Raw genomic sequence first — 19,468 nt, forward strand, 5'->3', positions numbered from 1 at the left:
AATGGCATAATTGCAAAGGTTAACAAACTCGAGGGAATCATTAGACAAACTGAGATCATCAGTTTTAAAAAAGAGCAGAATCAAAGATAATGGAATTCAACTGTTTCAACTCCGTTTTTCTCATTTTCCTCAGCTGAGAAAACATCATAAACCCATGTCAAACACAAGTGTTAAATGGTAATTTCTACAGCATTTCTTCTTGAGCATTAGGTTTAAATGAGGCTTTATAAGGTAAAGGCTGGTGACTATTTAACCTGCTGTAGTGGAAAAGTATTTAAGGTATTAAACATGACTTTAAATTATTGTTATAACCCATCATTTTCTAATCCCTTAACTCTTCGGGAGGATTTAAAATAAATTATATAAGCTTTAGTAAACAAATAAATATACCCTACAGGAAATGAAAACTGAAGATTACCTGGGAAGGAGACAAACACACTGCAAGTGTGGTTGAAGAGAGTTTTCCAAAGTACCTCAATGAATTAAGATCCTAATTCTCATTTATGGCAACACTTAGGAGCTGTGATAAAGGACAGATTTTCTTCAGCAAAATTTTTAACTAAAAATACATGACAGAAGTACTTACTTTATGATTTTTATGACAACAAAAATACACAGTGCCAAAAGGCTCCTGGAGCTCCTGATTGCTTTCATTTCATTTCTCACCACAAAAGTGAAACAAGAGAACGAGGGGGAGATTATATTGCCAGCTTTCTCATTATTAATGGCAAAGGAAATAGCTGCCTTAATGCATTTGATTACATCTTAATAATCACAGTCAGCCAGCTCCCTTTTAAACACACCAGATTCTGTAACAGAAAAATATCTTTATGCCGACCACAAACCGTTGGGCCCCGACCACTGACAAGTTGTGACAACTGCACTGAGCCTGCTGGGAGAGTGTAAATGTAAATAGAACTGGCTTTGCACCCACGTGAGTATCAGCTGTCACCAGGGCAGCATTATCAGAGCTCAGGGAAGGCAGGGCTGGGGCTGCACAAGGTTCCTGAGGTGCTTGGGGAATCCTAAAGAGAGCAGAGCACGTGGAAGGAAGGGCTGCTCTGTAAGCATGGTCAGTGCCAGAGCTGCCCTCTGAATCCCTGATGGTTACAGGCTCCCCTTTGGGATGTTCCTAGGGGGAAAAAAAATGTTTAATACGGGTAGAGCTGTGTGAGGAAAAAATCTGTACCTAAAATGTGCCCAAATGATGACATGGGGTTATCAAGTGTGCCAGGCTGTTAAGAAAACCTGATCTTTAGCAGAGAAATAAAAATCAATCACTGGAATGTAACTGAAACTTCCCAAGCCTGAAATAGTCTTTCTTGGATTTGAGCTAAAGAAGTGTAGAAGGCTTTCAGGAGTTGCTTGACTTCTTTTTTCCTATTCCACAACTCCCTGCAAGGTCTTGGTCTCTTTCTAAAAGCTGGCCAGCCAGAGCTTGCAGAAATTGCAGTGTGGCTCACAAACTGCTCCAGCCTTGGCCTTTTGTCTGGTGCCCAAGAGAACCAAAATTCAGAACTGAGCCTCCTTTGTGAGGAGCAAGTCAGCAGCAGCACCCAGAAAGAGCAGGAATGCAAATCTAGCACTCAGCTAAAACACAGACCTGGCAGTGACAGATGCCTCTGACCACAGCTTTGAGTTTTCCTTCACTTGCTGTGAAGTGAAAGAAGTTAGAAGTGTGATAATTAGATGTTTCTCTAATAATTAAAAATAAATCTAAATAAAGTCACATACACCAGCCCATGTGGTGGGGCTCTGCACTTGGATGTGCTGGGGAGATCCAGCAAGGCAGAGATGCACAATTTTTTCGACCCACCAGACTTTCCTGCTGCCCAAAACCTCAGGAGCACAGTCTCAGCTCCTTTCTTAGTCCCTCACAGGTGGCTGTCCAGAACAAGATCCTAGAGGGATGGAAAGGAGAGAAGTGAGAAAATGGAAAAAAATAGGACAATTAGGAAGAATCACAGGAGGAACAGTAGTTCAGCACCGCCCTGAGACTGCTGTAAAAGGAGGCTGCATATGGGAAGGGAATAATCTATCCTTCATGTGCGTGGTAGGTTAGACAAGGAATAATGAGATAAAATTACAGCCAGGGAAATTCAATTCAGACATCAGGAAATACTTTCTAATGGTAAAGATTGTTTTGTCCTGAAACAGATAGCTTAGGGACACTGGGGAGTGGATGGTGTTGGTAGTTTAAAGAGGCAGATGAACTAAGTGAACTCCTCAGGGCTCTTTCAAGCCCATTTTATTTAATTTAGGGTAAATCAGCTCAAATTTCTCCATACAGTCTTGCACCTATATGACCTCTAAGTTTGCAGACACGGTGGATGTGCTTAATTCTGAATTAATAGTGCCTAGGGATTATTTTTTAAGAATAGCGTATAAACCCCTTGATTATAATTATAGTATTTAATGATATACTTTTATCACAATTATACAGGGACTACAGCTCCATTTAATCCAAGAATGTCATTAGACATCTGGCTATGTGGCCTTCACTCTGTCAAGAACATCAGCCATTTCAAATAATGGTTTTCAACTGCTCCCAAGAACACATTCTCTGGTTAGAAGGCATCAGGTCTCTGGATTTGACTACCTCAAACAGCTCAGTGCTGGTCTCTAAAATGGCTCAGTTTAGCAGTACTCTGGCTGAACAGTTTCTGATAGAGTGCATTGTAAAAATTCTGTGAGAGAAGCACTTTTTGGGGGTGATTTATGTAGTGTTGCCATTTATTTTTATCAAAATCACGAGCTAGACAGCCGACCTAAAGAGGCAATAAAGGAAACCTTAGAGTTCCCCTGCTTGCAAAAACCAAAGAAAGGCTGTGGTGGTGGTCACTAAAAATCTGATCTTGCCACCCATTGCACACGCTGGCATCAACCCAGCAAAGCACTTCAGTGCATGCTTAATTTTAAGCATACAGGTAGAGCCATTTAAACTAATGGAATCATTTAAGTGCTTTGCTGGATCAGGGCCAGCCTCCTCAGCATCTTGCAGTGTCAAGTACGCAGAGCAAGGGCTTCATCTAATTGCATCAGGCTTTAATTGACAAAAATCAAAGTAATGCAGCATTCAGACTGAGCCCATCTCTCTCAGGCTGCTATTCTAATCACAGTGAGTAGCTCAGGGTTGGTTCATGCTGTCCCAGTGCCTCAAGTTGGATTTGATCCACCATGCCTCATCTCTGGCATAATGCACTTTCCCAGCAACTCTTGTCTAAGTTTTCCATCCAGCACACTCATCAAAACACCCAATTTGTTCACCTGCCCCAGTGATCACACTACATAATTATGTAGTCTTTCATACCAAGGGTGTTCTATCACCTGCTATTTTCTCCTACTGATATCCATTCAAGATTAGGCTGTGCACTTTTTCAGAAAGTGATTTTACTTTTTGCAATTTTTCATGCATCTGTGGAAGTACAAAAAAAAATTAATTGGGAGAAATGTTTTGATGCTGCAGCAACTGAAGAGAGCAGATCACACAATGGACAAGCCTAAAACCTCCATAACCTGAACCATCCCCCTCCTTACAAAAATAACTTATTATTCAACTGCCAAGCAAAGGAATACTGTGCCCACAATGACACAATAGTCTCACCTCTATTTAAGCTCTTACTTTGAAGTTCTGAAACAGAATATTTGAGGGGGAAGAAAGGGAACCAACACAACTAATTTAGCGTGGATGTAGAATTAACTTCTCACCACAGTGTGTTCCTTTAAACATAGTTATCAAAGGGAAAAAATGACACATCTGGGAATTTGTCAGACTGTTGCATTGAGTTAATGCAATGACTGAGAAGGGGGGATTGAGAGCTGTGAGAAGAGTGTGGGCAGAGTACAGTGACAGTGAACTGAGGGTGCTCTGCATCTGTGCAGCCACACTCACATGAGCAAGGTCCTTGCCTTATCTGCTTTTATCCAAGCATGAAACAAGTGCAAGGCTGAGCCACAAGCCAGAAACCAAAGATACAGCAAACAAAAGAGCAACTAGAAAGGATGGGAAGAAGTTTCCAGAAACTCAAGGGGACCTTGCAATATCTTTTGTCATTATATCTTTCCACAGTCACCCTTTTAAAATAATAATCTTTATTCTACAGTTTATAGGTCTGAAAGGCAAATTTCCCTAGTAAATAGGGAAATAGTAAGAAATACTAAAGAGGGAGGTGGGAAGGGTTGTGCAGCTGAACCTTGCAATGGCAGTATTTCTGTAGCAGTTCTCTGAAATGTAATCGTGCCCTCAGAAATGCAACCACATTTTCCCGTTCCTTCTGCAGGAAGCAAAATTCTGCAGTTAATTGCTCAGGAAACAGCTTTACACAACACCTAGAAACAAAACTGAACAGTGACCAACCTCCCAGCAGCTGAAGGAGGCAAAGTCCCCCAGTTCTGTTTGTGTTTTGGTAAAACCTGTGCTGAAACCATCCCATAATACAGGCAGGGAGGCAGGAATAATTCAAACACAGATAATATTTAACATAGCAACACATTTTAGCTTGCAAAGAGGATTCATCTTCCTGCAGTCTGAAGAAACACAAGTATGGCAGAAATTGTGTTGGGTTTCTGAGCTCTTACACACTCCTGCCTCCTTTTGAAAGTAAGTCATGTGCAGCAACTTGAATGATGCAAAATTTCAAAACCAACCTGAAATGGGTCTTTCTGAAGTAAGGCTTTATCTGTCAGCAACTCTGTAAATCTTTGACTTCTGTGATGCCCTTTTAGAATGTGAGCCTTTGTATACACACTTATAAAACAGGTAAAAAATAGTGAGCCTCAGTGCAGACACTGAACTGAACATGAATTTGGATACAGCAGCAATTCTGAAACTCTAGATTGCAGGTACACCTTCACATCTCCCTGATAACACCAAGCCAGCAGCACAATTCTGGGTTGGGTTGTTCCTGGGGGTGAACAATGAATGAACACATGAGGTTTCCAATTGCCCTTTGCAACTACCTCACATGAAAGGCTCACTTTCTAAAACGACAAATATGAAGACATAAAAATCAATTCAAGGGAAAACTAATTTTAAAATGTCAACAAGACCTTCTCTTAGCATTTACTTAGATCTCATATCAAGCTGTACAACTCCACAGTGGTTGTCTCTACCAGGGTGTTTTCCCTAAAAAAAAAAAAAAACCACATTTTAGCTGTAAAAGAAATCAAACACCTTTTTCTTCTTTTTCTTATGACTGTCCCATGGAAAAGGACTTCTAGTTATTAACTCAAAATTTAGCCTTTAATCATATCTGCTGAGAGCAGGGCTGAAGCTGTGATGCAATGCACAGCTTTCCTGCACAGCATATGGTATTTGAAAAGAGAGTAGAAGGGAAAAACGACAGACAGGAAAAGGTTCAGACTTCTGTAGCCTTGGTTTTGCACTGCGTGGTAATTATACTGAAGAATTCATGACTCACTTTGGTGCACTACTGTGTGCTGCTAAATTAGAAGTTTGGCAAGGACACCAGACAAATGATGAAATATATAATATTGGTTTCTCTAGCATAGCTCATCACTATAGTCTCATGGGGTTTCAAAGGGCTTTTTTTAGCACTCTGGGAAAACAAGGTCTTTTTTAAACAAGAAAAACATATTGAATCAAAAATGTGCTGTATGGAAGTCAGCAGAAATAGGTAAAATTCCTCTTTAAAAAAATCAGTGTTTCAGGTAGTTTGAGTAATTGCTCTCTAAGACTTATTTCTGAGTCTACACAGGGCATCTGACATGGAGACTGCTAAAAGCTGTTGTGCATTAAAGCATATGTGTGATATGGAGATGAAGCTCCTCCACTATATAACACTCATAAGAAAATGTTTTCTTTACACCAGCTTACAAATGTGTATTATCAAAATGATTTACATAAAGGCTCCCCAGTCATTTGACAACTGCAAGGAGGCCAAGCACACTGGAAGATGTACACACTGGTACAGCACTTGAGTTAACTCTTAAAGGCAAATCCTTTTCTCCCAAGGACTGCAGTCAGTCTGGAGCTATGCAGCACGTTGGAATTAATCCAGTTTTGCCAGGTGCAGCCAATCCCCCATGTAATGCTGCTCTAGTTATTCTGATTTGTAACAAGGAAGAAGTGGCACCAGTCCTAAGAAAGAGGCACCAGGATTAAAAATATTTTTCTGCGTGATCCAGAATTAACATCTCAATTTATTCAGATAAAAACCAAATAAAAATACCCAGCTCCCCACTAGGGCAGGGATGGAACCCACTTCTGCTGGGCTTTCCCTATCTTTTCACAAGATTACTGCAACATGCAAGTGGTCATAAAGAGTTTCACAGGAGCCAGAGGGTTTGACCAAGGAGTTAAGATGTTAGCAGAAATCCTGTCTGTGAAACTTGCCATTAACTTCAAGACCTCCCTGCACAAACCTGGCAAACTCTCAGAAATACTGGATGTTAAAGCCTCCATATGCTAAACCACCACTGCTCTGTACCATGTATTTTGTTTAAAGGCAAGCCCAGAGATTGCAAACAGCTATTTTTAACTCTTTTCAGTGTACAGTACATCTGTTGTGTTTCTGATTTCCATTAAAAATGAGAGTCATTTACTGATCTGGCCATCATCCAGATTTCTACATGAAACACATGGACTAAGCACAAAACAACACTGTTTTATGTGCATGGGTGCATGTATTGTATTTATTATCTACTACAGTGATCAGAAGTACAGTTAAAAATGCTGTGGGGACTTTGAAGGAACAGACTATCACACTTATCTTATTTCCTCAAAGTCTCTGGACCTAAAACCATCAAGAACAAGGCTGTGAAACATTTCTTTATGTTTACATACTGTTGCTGGGACAAAAAATCCCACTGACTTTGCTCACTGGAGAAAAGGATCCTGGGGCTGGGCACACAGCTCGGGGTGCAGCAGATATCTTCAGCACAGCTGCAGAGAACACCCATCAAGAAAAGCCTCCAACAATAACGAGCTACTGAAGGCTCTGCCAACGTGGACCTCAGCCAGTAAGTCAAGCAAATTAAAAGCTGCAATCACTTTTCTGACAATTCTCCAGCAAAACTTGTCCCAAGCTTTGCTTCCCTGGTGAAAACCAGAGGATGATCATCGTGCACCAGAGGTCAGTGGGTTCACACTGAGACCAGCAAAGGGAGGAAATTAAAACACTGTGAGGGCATCACTGAGTGCCCTGCCAGCAGCCTTTGAGGAGCTCACTCCAAAGGCTGCTGAAGTCAACTGGACTCTCTTTGTAGATGCCCCCGGCTTTAGGTCACATCTCGTTGCAGGGCTCCACTGCCCTTCTCTCTGCTGATTTCAAAGGCAGCAATGCAGCATTAGAGAAAAGAGGGACTTTCAAAGAAGCACTGAGTTAGGGCTAGAGAGGCCACACACCACAGCACTGCTCTTATTGAAACTTGGAGTGGAGAAAATATAAAGAGATTCACTAAAATTTGAAAATTAATTCCAAGGTCACTGTCTGGGCAACCTTTCAGCATTTGTTTTCCATTCTTGCATGCACAGAAAACCTTTTTCTAACCAGGATCCCTATGAAATCAGCAGGCCCAAAACGTGAACAGCCAGATGTTCAGAAAAAGGTGAAACCCAAATTGTGTATTTGATTTCTGATGTGATTACATAACCTGTCCTGGAGGAGAGGAGCTGATACCCTGAGCTTACACAAGTGACCCAGATGGAGCTTTGCTCATAGGGCAATTCCTGTTATTATTAGCAGAGGCACATCTGGCTGGCCAGGCCAGCCCAGCACAGCCAGCCCCCAGCACTCACAGGTCCCAGACCATCACCACCATGGAACTGTCAGCAACTGGGGCAGCTACAGGGCTCATCTGCCTCCTGTGATGATCACCACAGAGATGCCACTGGCTCCCCTCACCTCAAGCAGGGCAAGCACTCACCACGTGCCCACTTGCCCATCAGGTTAAGTCACTTCTGAAGTGCACATTCCCAAATCTCTCCTCTTTAAGGACAAAGCTTAGCATCTTCTCTCACTGTGATTTATTCTCCTAGCCCTTATGTGCTGGCTACATATGGTAATAATTTCACAGCCTTTTTCAGATGATGCAATGAGATTAAATGACATGGCCATAGTAACAAAGAGATGGCAACATTAACACAGACTTTGGGAAAAGCTCCTTGTTTTTAGCTCTAAATACGGGTGTACCATTTCTTTCATATTGTGTTACTCCTCCATGGCTGCCAGACTTGCCAGACTGACAATAGCATCTTATGTTACAAAACCTACAGTTTAATTTAACTTCAGTGTCCTTCAGAGGTTAAATTTCCATGGGAAATCACTTCTAGAGAAATATGGCTTGCATATGTTTGTGCCAAAAAGCCACTTCTGCTGCTTTTCTTCACAACTGTGATCCGTGCATATTTTATTTTTTGAATCATGACTCAGACTAAATAAAAGTTCAGCTTGGGTTTCAAGAATGCAAATGTGAATATTGAGCATCCAGGGTATTTTCCCACTATTGGCGTTAGCCTGCCCAAGCTGAAAGAATGGAGGATCCTCCTCTGGAGGATCCAGCTGGCAGCAGAGTTGCCCCTGCCCTCTGAACACTGGAGTCTGGAGAGCAAAGAAAAGGGGAAAACTATTTTCTATTAAAAGGCTTCAGCAGTGACTGCCACTCCTGTGTCTCTCACCTCTTTAAGGCTCAGTCCTTTTTTCTCTCCTCACTCTCCTTTACTGCAGTTTCTTCCTCAGCCCTCGGCTGCCAGGTGCCAGCAAGTGAAGAACAAAATTCCTTCAGATGGCACTTGCTGTGGGGTAGAGCCAAGAGCACATTTGCTGTCTTCCCCCATTTCCTGCTGCCATGGCAGGAGCAGACGAGCAGCTGCACCGGAGCATGGCCTCAATAAATAAAAAAAGGCTCCAGGGCATCCAAACTGCCAACATTTCCCTCTGGGGTAGGGTTATATATTCCTTTTGCATGGCAAGGTTGGGGTAGATGGGGGAGCTCCAGGGGTGGCTTCAGTGAGAAGCTGCCGGAAGCTTCCCCTGTGTCCTGTGAAGCCAATGCCAGCTCCAAGAAGGACCTGCCAGAGAACCCATCACCCTCTCTGGGATCTCTGCTTAAGAGCTTGAATAACCCCACAAAACCTCACAACTGCAGCCAGGAGAGAAGAGGCAACAACCAAGAGGCAACAAGAGCAACAACCCTGCGGATAACCAGGTCAGTGAGGGAGGGGAAAGGGGTGCTCCAAATGTCAGAGCAGGGACTTCCCTGCAGTCTGTGGGGAAGGACAGTTCCTGTGTGCCACTTTGGGGGCAGCAGGTAGAGAGAACACAAGTGAAGTAGATCCTGGGAAGAAAGGAACCAAAGAAGGCATTTTTAATATTTGTTTTCATTTCTCATTATCTTCCTCTGATTTAACTGGCAAAAAATTTAACTTGTTTACCCAAGTTGAGACTCCTTTGTCTGTAACTGTAATTGTTGATTAATCTATCCCTGCCCTTATCTCAACCCTCCAGCCTTTTGCTATACTTTGCCTCCCCTGTCCAGCTGATAGAGCAGCTTTGGTGGGTACCTGGTGTCCATCAAGGGTCAATTCACCACAGACTATTTGTATTTTACTGCAAATAAAACTGAACTCTGAACTGTTTGCAGCAACGTCAACCTCTCCCTTCTGTGGATAAACCAAAACACCAGATCAAGTGTGGAGGGGAAGTTTCTTTACAAGGGAAATGGTTCGAGTCTAGCTGGACCCATGAGATACAATGGCCACTTCACTCCCATTTTGCCACAGGTTTGTAATACCAAACAGGTGGAAAACACAGTGATTAAGCTCTGTGACATCACCCTGGAGTGTGCTTGGGCATCTGCTACACCCCCAAAGCAGCCTCAGCCCTCACCTGGGGCTGCTGTGCCCTGAGCACCAGTGCAGGGGGGCACATGGGGACCTTCTGACCCTAGTTTATGTACTGATTGAGTTTCCAGCTAACAGCTACATGACAAGACTCTGGAAAATGGCATCTTCCTTGGTGCAGAAAGAACCCTGTGGACTGCAGAAGTGCTTCGTGTTACTCTGCACCACTCCACAGGCAGCAGATGGGACCAGTCACACATTGTCAGACCTCCATCAAAGACTCCTCCCCATCCTTCATCCAACTGTCAGGAACACCCCCAAGTCCTGCCCAAACTCCTGCACTTTCCAGTGCTCTGCCCTTTGCCATCTGCAACCCCCACCCACTTCTGCCAGGGGCACACAGCAAAGCCTCCAAGCAGGTCTGGACTACCCACAGCGCTGTTTCTGAGAGATCCTAGAGGCAGGAGGCACAGCCTACCTGTAATTATCATTAGAAGGAACTTATAATTATCTTTTCTGGGTTGAGAAACAATAAAAGAAAAGAAAATGAAAATTATAAAGGAAGTGCTCGTATTGCACTACCAACACCTACGCAAATGATTCTCAAAGCTGCTCTCACCGTTTGTTATTCCCTTGTTTCATTACTTTTCTGTGTCCTTCCTTTTCAGTCCTCCTGTATAAGACATTTTGCTCTTTTGCTTCATAATTTTGTTCTTTAATTTATTTGTCCTTATTTCTTTTCATTCTTCCTTTGATCTTTATCCTTTTAACTTTTGGTTTTTTTCAAAAGCTTTTTTGTAAACTCTGCCAGTTTCAATGTGCTGTCTTTGATGCATTTTGGAATTTGCTGCTACTTTGCTCTTCATGCAACTTTTATTTTTCTTGCTGGTTTATTTGCTATCTGTGGGACAGAAGTAATCAGATGCCAGGAGCCTTATTGCATCACTGCACACTGTAACTACTAAATTTAATTTTCACTTTTTTACCCCTAGAACTTGACTTGCCCACCTCAACTACATTTGTAGACTGGAATTCTAAAGTGGGCCCTATGGATAGCAAGCAAAACACATCTGTGGCCTTACATGAAGGTCTCTAGTATCATTGATTTGAGTCTTGCAGAACTTAGTCCAGCAAAGTGGTGATCCTTAGTGAGCTGGGAAGGAAGTCTGCTCACATTTATGGTGTTGTTTACTATGAGCTGAGCAGGACCTCTGTTCCTGGAGATGGAATTATGTGCAAGGGTTTCACCAGCCTCTCACTTCAATCTGTTCAGCCCTTAAATATCAAATTTCTATTGATTTCAGTGAGCTACAAAGGAGGCCAGGCAGGTTTTACTGGCTCACCTCAAGCTGAGGGAAACAGATCCAGCTGAAAAAGGCTCTTCCCATCACATCAAGGCAAAAAGCTTTGAGCCATGGCACTACCTCTTCAGGGGTCTCCAGCACAAGCCCTTTCTCAGAGCTACACCAGTGCTGAATGGAGTAACACCTATGCCAAATGCACAAAGTCCCATCCCTGTGCCCTGCCCAGCCTGCCAGAAGGGCACAACCTATATTTGAAAAGAACAAGGGAGCTGCTCACCTTTCAGCATAAAATATGAGCACAGCAGAGCTTTGCAGCCACTGTCACGACAAAGCCCACGTGCCCTTGGAATGATCAGCTCCAGAACCAACAGCAGAAATGACTCCTGAAGGAGGATTCACAAATACAAGTCAACACATCAGCATTTGTGTGTATGGCAGTCATGTCTGAAGGGTTCCAGATGAGATCTGGGCTGTCCTAGCCCTGCTCTAGCTGGCTGTGCTAGGGTGTCTTGTAAAATATTTTTTATTTTAACAGCCATTGCATTGGCTTTTACCTCTTCTGCATGTTCTCCTATGAGAAAGGACAGAAATCAGAGCAGACAGCCATGTACAGAGCACTAATCCAAAAGATAATGAGAAGAAACTTTGCAAGGAGAGAATTCAATTCACTTTACAACAAGCAAATGTTCATTTCTCACAGTGACATCCAGAATGAGCAATGCTGGGTTCCTGCAGGCTCAGCTCTTTGTATAAAGGTTGTGATATTTTGTCAGCAAGGAAAACAAAGGTGCTGAGATGGGCTGGTCAATAATTGACTGAGCCTTGTTACCCACTGCAATCACTATCTTGTCACCATGTCTCTGTCTCAAAGTTTCAGTTAAAACTAGTGAATCACCACACTGAAAAAGACTTCTTACCTTGGAAAAAAAAAGGAAATTACAATCACTGACAACAACAACAAAGACTTCCTATCTGGCTTTGTCAAAGGTCACTCAGCAGTTAAGTCCATTTACACTGTGACTTCTATCAGCTGTGAAGAACACAGAACAAAGAGAACACCAATATTCACTCCTCTGGCTTCAAAAATTTCCATGGAAACCTCTTTTATCCCCCCTTTCTTTTTAAGTTACCTCAATCTTCAAAGAACCCAACAAGGACAAAGCCTGCACTGGAAGCCACTTTCACTTTGCATGTCTGACATTCATGTTTCCAGCCCACCTGAGAGTCATAACCTTGACACATTTCTTGGCAACTGCCTGCAGTTTTATCTCCCAGCAGTGAAGGTAAGTGAGCAACTCCTTTTGCCACTGGATTACAGGTGCTGTGTAAGGATATTGTCCCCACCCTCCTTCCAGCCTGGATTTCACCTGAGGACACAGCTCGCTTGCTGCAGGCTCTGTACAAACTCAGAGCACAGAAGACACCCTGCCCAAAGCACCCCTCTCTGAAGAGACAGAGCAGATAAATCAAACCTTGTTACTCCAACCTATACATGGAAAACCATGTTGGTCTCTCAACTAAATGACAAACCCAAAGGCAGTTAGGTCTGATTTACAAGGGAGTCTATGGCAATTATGCCTCCAGCTCAGGCACCTAAATTGCCTCAATTGTCTCTGGTTTTGGACCCACGCCTTGGAGAAGCCCAAGGCCTGACAAGAAAAAAATGGATACAGGAAACAAACTTGCCCCCAGCACCCCGACACATTCCCAAACTCATAGATCATCCCTCCCCCATAACAGCTGCTTTACCACAAGGGCTACACATCTCCAACCTTTAACTCAAATGCAAAATAGCCACATCTAATTGCCAAAATTGACTATTGCAACATATCAAAAAGAACAATCCAGAAAGTCAGACAGTATTAAAAAAGAACACTCAGGGAAACAAAAACAGATTAGCACCAGAAGAGCAGAAATCACTGACAGCAAAACAGTTCCAAGAAAACCCATCCTGCTGAAGGGAAGGGAGGGAGAGAGACCCCCAAGAAACACCACCTCCCTTGGCAAAACAACAGCAGACTCCCCACATCTCCATCGAGGCTGAGCCAGCCCTGGGCCCACCCTAATTCAGGCAAGAACGGGTTAAATCTGAGCTCAGGGCTGTGCAGCAGGAGCTGCACACCTGGCACTGGAGCAGCTGCCTCAGCAGGGCTACAGCAGCAGGGGGGTGCCCTGGCAGAAGGGGGCAAGGAGAGGCCCAAACCACAGGGCAAGGAGCAATTCATCCAAGGAAGCTCCCACCAAGCCAAGAAATAAGGACACTGCCAAGTTTAAGGGGTTGCATGACTCAAGGGCTCACCCCAGGTCCCAGTGTTTCAGACCTTCCTACAAAGGATATTTTTAGGATTCCAAATTTCTCATGGGGTTAAAGTCAGGAATATGAATTATTCTCCAAAGAAGCAAGACCTAAAACACCACCATTTCCCTGTTTTAGTGGCTTTTATTAATAGATCTCAAAATGCTCCAGGGTATCCTTCCCATCAGAGAAGGAGACAGAACTGAAGCAACTTCTCAGAATCACATTGGCAAGGAGCGTCCAAGTTGGGGAGAATCCTGGTGTCTCCCAGGGGCAGAATAATTCAAAGCCTATTAGGATTCACTGCCTAGTTGTAAGATTCTCCCATGAGGGTTTCTATTAGTATTTTAATTTCTATATCAGGCTGTCATATGCTTAAAATGTCTTGTGGTTTGCTCTCAATTTCTCAGGTGTTTTTTTTAAATGATCTGATTGAAAAATTAGCCACCCAAGAGGAAAAAAAAGCTCAAGTTGAGGTGTCAAAACATCCATAACAAAACAAAATTAGACTAAAAAAAATTAAAAAAGAATTCCCAGAAGAGATTCTTCAGCATATAATTAAGCTGTTCATAGTTCTGTATGAACTCAAATGGGTCCGTGCACACTGAAGTAGGCAGAAGCTTTCTGTGTGCATGTTAGCTTGTTTTAGCATCAGGTTGCATTTTTTCTTGGCATAAATCAGATAGCTTCCTCAATTTCACTGAAACTGCAAAATAATTTTATGTGTAATTTAGCAAGCCAAGTTTTCTATGCTGTACAAAGATTCATGCACTAACTCAGAAAGTCCACATGGAGCACAGGCTATTTGATCACAATTATTTTTAGAGGAATTAGTTGCTACAAGAAGATGAAATTATGATAACTCAAGCAGTGCATGCTCTTATGTCACGCACATCAAGATAATTTGTTTTGACTTGGTCTCAGGGATAATTTTTAGATAAGAACCTAACCTCCTAATAACTAATTTTCTTTATACCATCCTACCACTCAGGAAGGTAATTTCTCAGCCCCTCTGTAATGTAGCTATATGCAAGATCACTACTCCACTTGAATGCCTGCAGCAAATGTGATCCCTCCACAGGCCCAACCCCATCCCTCCAGCAACAACAAGAATTTTGTTCTTGCATGGCCAGGAAGCTCTTTGTTCCAAACAGTGGAAGAATTAAGCTTTTTGTCCCAGATCCTCAGCTGATGTAATTAGATGGCATTTCATTGAAACCAGGGCCAGCTGATACCAGCTGAGGAGCCAGCCCTTGATCTGCAGCAGTAACAGCTGAGGGGTAACAAACAGGCAAGGAAAAAACCTCCTCTTCCCCTGCCTTGATGGAATAACCTGCTCGGTGCTTCCAGCAGGTTGATCAAAAAATCCCTGGTGGTTTAGATCATCCAGAATATTGTATCCCAAATTAAAGAATGGGAACACTCAAAAGCAAAAGGCTGGAGGTGGAAGCTTTGGCTTTCTGAAATCAGTTGAGGCTGGTGATGCATTTCCACCCAGAGCCCCCCTTTGCCCTGAGGATCTGACAGGAGCAGTCCCTCCTTTTGAGCTCCAGCTTGCAGCTCAGTGCCCCTTCAGGCAACCTCAGCAAAGCCACCATGGGAAGGAGCCGGTGACCACACTGCCTCTCTGATTTGGGAGTGGAGATTTGGCCAAGATTCATTTAAAAAAAATACCAAATACCTAACAAAACCCTAGGCCAGAAGGCAGCCAAAAGAACATTAGTAGGCATTATTGAAAAAATATCAGCACGCCACTTGAAACGTGTGTTGCTGATTCTTCATACACAGAAAAAGCTGACAGTGAAATCAAGCTTATGGACCCACCTCCTGTTCAGCACCAAGTGTATTCCTCAGCAATAAAAGTGATTTTGGCAGTGTGGGAGGTTAATATGCAGTACCCATCAGAGTGCCTGTGAAATCTGTGTTTATAAGGCAAAGCACCAATAAATTAGGTCAACACATGAATCTTCAGAGGGAGGAAGGAGAGGGAGAGCAGGAAGAGCTCCCTGGGCAGCAAGGCCACAGGGGCCAGGCAAGGCATGTGCTGCCCTCAGGACTTCCAGCATCACAGACAGAGGCTCTCAGGAAGGAAAATCCATTTTGCCATTAGAAGTAACAATAAAAATATTACACTGATTCAAAATGTGCAATCAGGCCTGACTTACAGCTTGCCCTGCTGCATTCAGGCTTTACATCAGGAGGCTGTAAACCATTATAGCAGAAAATAATGGCTGTGTGTGTTTACTCACCCCAAACCATGCTTCATTTATTTACCTGAACACACTGCCACGTACACTGACCATTGTCACTGCTCAGCGAGGCAGGCAGGCAAAAATGGGGAAAATAAACATCTACCCAGATTTCAGCAGCAGATAAGTTATTAATTCATGCACAGAACAATGAAGAAATGCCAGGACATACGACAGTAACCCCTCCTGAATTCTTGATTGTATTATCAGATAAAAGCAAAAGTAGAACATGCAAAGAAGTTCTGAATGCCAATTTGTAATACCAAATTAAGAAGCCTGTTAGATCCAAAGCAATCCTGGCTTGTGATTGTAGCAATTCAATGGGAAATTCCCAATAACATCCAAGTACTTCAATAAAAGAGAGGAAAGATTTTAATTCAATGATCAAAAATAAAATAAAGAGTTGATGTGAATGACTTGATTTCATTTATATTATTGAAATGAGTTGTGTGCAATGACTTATCGATGTCATAATATTCCATTAGGAACTTATTATTTTCTTATTTACACAATGCCAGCAATTACAGGGGTAATGCTGGTCCAACACACAGCACAGCAGAAATAAAAAGCTCTTTGCCACATACTGGAATTCCATGGGAAGATGTAGAGTTTGGTGAAGGAGAAATATTTAAATATTCCTTACTAAGACCAAGTTAACTTGGAAAATTAAATGATAAACCACTATCTTCTAATTCCAACTAGCAGCTGCCCAAATCAGGCATGAGTACAAAGACCCTATGCATACAAGTTTGGTACTTAAAAGCGTGTTTGAACAATAATCAGCAGTTACCAAAAATTTGGGGGGTTTTATCAAGTCTTGAAGGGAAATATTTTAAACCAGAGGAGGTAACTTGCATGCAAACATTACGCTTGCACTAGAAGGTAAGAGGCCAGGGCCTCACAGTACATGGACAGGGACATAGGGCTGAAACCTGTCACCTTAGCTAACACAAGCTCTAAAATCATTATAGTGCAAGGATTTCATATCAGCAGAGCTCCATGCCTCCTCAATGTTTCTCACAGGCAGCTCCTCCAAGCACTGACTGTTCCTGGTCCTTGCAGCAGTCATCTGACACCAGAGCCCACCAATCCACTCTTCTATACCACTTGTTCTAATTGCCTACAGGTGTGGCCTGTTAAGATCAGGCCTGCTTCTAATCTTTAGGAATTGGTCCAGCTGCAACTCATTGGGGGATAAGATTACCTTCTACACCACCTTCATTCACCCATACTGTATCCCCTACAGAATTCCAGCTGGCTGGATTTCTTCCCTTGCAGCAGAAAAAGGGAACCTTCCCTAGCAGGGGTGGATCACTGAACCCCAGATCCCAGCACAAGCACAAACTCTCCTGCACCAAGCCCATGCTTGCCCTGGGCCAGCAATGTCCTGGGAAGCTGCACCAGCCTTGAGATACCTCAGACCTGGTCCCTGAGTCTGCCTGCCACCTGCCACCCAAATTTCCAGGCTGTCCTGACCTGCAACCCACTCCTGACTTCTCCCAGTGGTTTCACACACCAACAATCTGTGGCTTCCTGACCACAGCCACCTCAGCCCTCCCAACCCAGCAGATCCTTCAGTTCCCATCTCCCTGGCCGGAACCCCAGGCTCTCTGCCAGCCCCATGGAATGCAAATATGAGGTTGGCACTAACTTTGTGTCCCCAAACAGATGATTTAGAGAGGTGAGAGGGCACAGTGACTCCAGGACAGGAGCAGGGCTGTGCTCTTGCACCTGCTCATGGGAAAGGTCTGTAAGAAAACAGGTGGGCTGGCATCCTCCTGGTGTGATGGGCTACAGGGGAGCCCACAGGGCTTTGGGAAGAGGCAGCTGAGCTCTGGCTTCATTCCCTGGGCTTCACCAATCAGCACAGCTGAGAGGCACAGAGGGGCTGTAACACACTGCTGATGCTGATCCTTACCAGCCTTCAGGACAGGGGAAGAAAGGCTCAGGACACAAGGAACTATGCATTTCCCATTGTCCAAAGCAAAGCTACAGGCTCACTCTCTGCCAGAGTTCACCAACTGGCCACTGCATCTCATTTCACAGATGACCAATCAGTGGCTGAAGGCATTTGTAGGTACTGAAGTTGAGACACATATGCAGAGACATAAGACAACTCTTTTTTATTCACATCTCTGGGGCACTTTGGTCCAGGCAAAACTTGTCCACAAAGGCCAGTTACAGAAGAGAATACAGAACATCTGTGAACCTCACATCCTGAGATAAAACTCTAATGTTGAAAAGGCTGGAGGAATAAACAGCTTGTGGAAGACAGGGAGATTCAGTTTAGAGGCAGACACAATTTAGATGAAACCATACTTAAATAAATAGCCAATATGCACTAAAGGTCACGTTGATGAAAACAAAAACATGTTGTTGGGAGGAATTAGTTACATTTTCACAGTATTGTCATTTTCACCTCTTGAAAGTCATGTAATTAACAACATCTAGTTGCTTGCATTAACTTTCAAAGCCAGTCTCCCTTTCATTATATAGCTCTTACACAAGGAGTTACAATGTGTTTGACACAATGTTCTTTTACTATAAAGTAAATTCAAACAACTTTAACTTAGAGAACTCATTTAAGTAATTTGCAACTTTCTCCTCAGACTCGTTCAGTTTCATCCTCATTTAACACCATAGGCCTTAGTTTTAGTAGGGCAAACACCAAGAAAATGTAGCCAAAATTTGCAGCCTACAAATTCTACTGCGCCTTGCTAAAGGAGACAATGTGTTATTTTATCTATCCTCACTTGGAGTGCTACAAACAGCTCCTCCAGAACTCCTTAAAAAACCACAGTAGACTGTAATTTAAGTGATACACCGGGAACCACTTACCCTGCACTCACCCCTCGCTGCTTTCTGCTGCCCTCCTCCATCAGCCACGCAGTCAATTGTCCAGACAGCCTTTGTCCAAGCTGATCTTGGTGAAAAAAAGTGTGAAAAGACAGAAAGCCTTGCTTCTGGCTCTGTAGCAAAACGGTTTTCTGTGACTAACTACACCTGTACTTGAAGGATCCAGCTGTACCTCTGAACCCTGGGACCACAAGGTCTCTCTAGGACAGCAAGTTTTGTCTCTCCACAAAGGTACAGAGCAGTACAAAGGATCGTGGTCCTGTTAGGTTCTTTTTTTTTTTTTTTTTTTTTTGGTTCATCAATCTGTTTTTTCCTGCTGGAAAGTCAGTGATTTTCCCTGTGCAAAACAGGGTGACACTGTAACACAGCACGGATGTGCTCCAGAGGAGTGCAATGCACGAGGTTCTGCAGAAGTGCCAGTAAGGGAGCAGTGCTGGATGGAGTCTGGTGGGTGAGGAAAGACTTTTTGAGGAAAGGAAATACTTTGATGTGGTTTAATGCAGGGGAAAATGGACTGCCACATTCAGCATTGAGATGATTCTGTGGAAAGGTGGTGGTGGGTCAGGGTAAGCACTTCGTCTTTCTCAGTCCTCCTACAGCCCAACTCAACAGCTGTTGGAGCTCTGCTAAGGACCACAGAATCCAGGGCAACGCTGGCCAAAGACAGAAATCTGAGTTCCTGCCTGATTCTGCCAGTTCTGAGCATCCTGCCTGATCACCTGAAGAACCAGGAACAGCTCGTTCCTTCCTCCAGAGTGCCCTCGCTCTCGGACAACTGCCAGCAGCACTCCGGGCTGTGCTGGCCCCGTGGCCACCCCTTCCATTCGCCCCCTGGGCCACCAGGCACGGAACCAGCAGGAGGGAGGGCAGCTCGCTGCCGGGTTATCCCCCCCGCGGGATCTCGGGTGAGGCAGAAAGGGGCAGCGCAGCCCGCGGCTCCCCGCGCTGACCTTGCCGGGCG

At 43.7% G+C, this 19,468-nt stretch overlaps 1 protein-coding gene across 1 annotated transcript in view; it reads left to right on the forward strand.

The window, feature by feature from the left end:
• The first annotated feature begins 19,261 nt into the window (after window positions 1-19,261).
• FAM20C (FAM20C golgi associated secretory pathway kinase) overlaps window positions 19,262-19,468 on the forward strand; it is a 58,681-nt gene continuing 58,474 nt past the window's right edge. The window contains exon 1 of the mRNA XM_059861284.1: window positions 19,262-19,412. The gene's annotated coding sequence lies outside the window, so the exon portion shown is untranslated. The remainder of the gene's footprint in view (window positions 19,413-19,468) is intronic.

The sequence above is a fragment of the Haemorhous mexicanus genome, chromosome 17, assembly GCF_027477595.1.
Source record: "Haemorhous mexicanus isolate bHaeMex1 chromosome 17, bHaeMex1.pri, whole genome shotgun sequence".
Classification (NCBI taxonomy): Eukaryota; Metazoa; Chordata; class Aves; order Passeriformes; family Fringillidae; genus Haemorhous; species Haemorhous mexicanus.